Source organism: Cyprinodon variegatus, unplaced genomic scaffold (genome assembly GCF_000732505.1).
Source record: "Cyprinodon variegatus isolate N-32 unplaced genomic scaffold, C_variegatus-1.0 Scaffold392, whole genome shotgun sequence".
Lineage (NCBI taxonomy): Eukaryota > Metazoa > Chordata > Actinopteri > Cyprinodontiformes > Cyprinodontidae > Cyprinodon > Cyprinodon variegatus.
In genome coordinates this window covers 403,084-404,801 of record NW_015150845.1, presented here as the reverse complement: position 1 = coordinate 404,801, position 1,718 = coordinate 403,084, and positions in this window count along the sequence as shown.

Genomic DNA, 1,718 nt, shown 5'->3' with positions numbered 1-1,718 from the left:
TGCAGATGTGTCTAGTAGTTCCCATTGATTTAGCTTGCAAAGCGGGGAGAATGGCGCTAGGCTTACCGCACCGTGACATCACTGCCGGAAGATGGCAGGAGGGAGGAGTTGCTATATTTGGGCAAAAATGGCCGCTCCCAGACTCAGTGATTGTGACGAAAATTATTGTTTTTTATTTTTTAATTTCAATAAATCACACGGACATATTAGTTTTAGGTTTAGATAATGATCCATTGATCATTCCTTTCTGACTGGACTTTTCTTTTAACATTTCTGCAAGTTTCTCAGGATTAATGGGATTTCTGAGTTTTACAAAGATCATCAAAGCACATTTAGAACAATGATTTAGAACAAAGTGCCTATTAAATTAGTTGCATTCCATATGTCTACTTAACATTTATATCTGGGAAAATTACACTTGTTGCTATCATAATAAAACAAACTTAAGCATATAAACTTAAATAATTATTTTTGAAGCGCAGTATTTACGTAGGTATTTGTATTTGTTCATTAAAGTTCATTAAATCACCGCAAAACGCATTAGTTTAAGGTATAAATAATGACCCATTGGTTATTCCTTGCTGGCCGGACTTCTCCTTTAAAACAATGCAAATAAATGCTGAAAGCAGCATTAGAATATAATTGTATTATAATTTTTTTTTATGCAAATCATATAGAAAAACAACCTAAAGGGAGGTGACAAAAGTATTGGGTGGAGGTCTTATGAGTGAAGATTGAATCTGTTTAGCAGAAAGTGCTTCTGAATTTTCAACCTAAAATATACAACAAACTAAACCAAGAAAAACGTGACAATCTTAAGGTTAACTTGTTTTTTTCTAGTTGAAGATAGAAACCCCCCACAGCACCTCAGCAACTCACTAGTGGGTCGTGCTCACCACTTTGAAGACCTCTGATATAGAGTTTATATGACTGTGCTTCATGTTATCAGGAGTCAGTATTTATGTATGTAATTTCTACATCTTTTCAAAATGCTTTCAGATGTTTAACATTGAGTGAAAAAAATGTAAGACTATTAAAATCTGTTATGTGTTGTTTGCATGTTTGCTTATGATCATTCGTTACTTTTCCCATTATCTACATTCTCAATAAAATTACCTCACTAGTGCGGCACCTTAAAATTGTCTGCAAGTTGAAGCTATTTCATTTCCGTATTTGGGGACAATGGAATTTATCTTATCTCCATATTGATAATTTTTTTGAATGTTAAAATGTTAATGTGCTTGTTTACTCCACTGCTTAGGTGTTTAGGAGTTTACCTTGTTGTCCTTCTTTCACTCAAGCTCTCCTAAGGCCTAGGGGGCTTTTTTGAAAAGATTTTATCTTGCCAAGATAAAATTCTGAAAAGAAATCTTAGAATTTGAGTAATTCTAAGATTTGACCTAGTTGCTTGAGGACAACAAAGTCAGTGTTTAGGATGGGACACCCCAAAGCCAGAGATAATTTGATCATCTAAAAGGTTTATTTTATAAAGTATTGTTATAATCACACAGGGTTAGAATTCCAGCAAACTATTGACAGAAATGTGTGGCAGGTTACCCAAGATGTTTGACCCCAGACATACTGTTAACCCTTTAAAGCCTGATCCGAGAATAAAATAAAACAGAAAGTTACTTTTTTTTGGTTTGAATTCCTTATTTGCCCTTTTAACAAAATATGTAAAAAGAAAAAAACAGAAATAGATTTTTTATATTATTAAT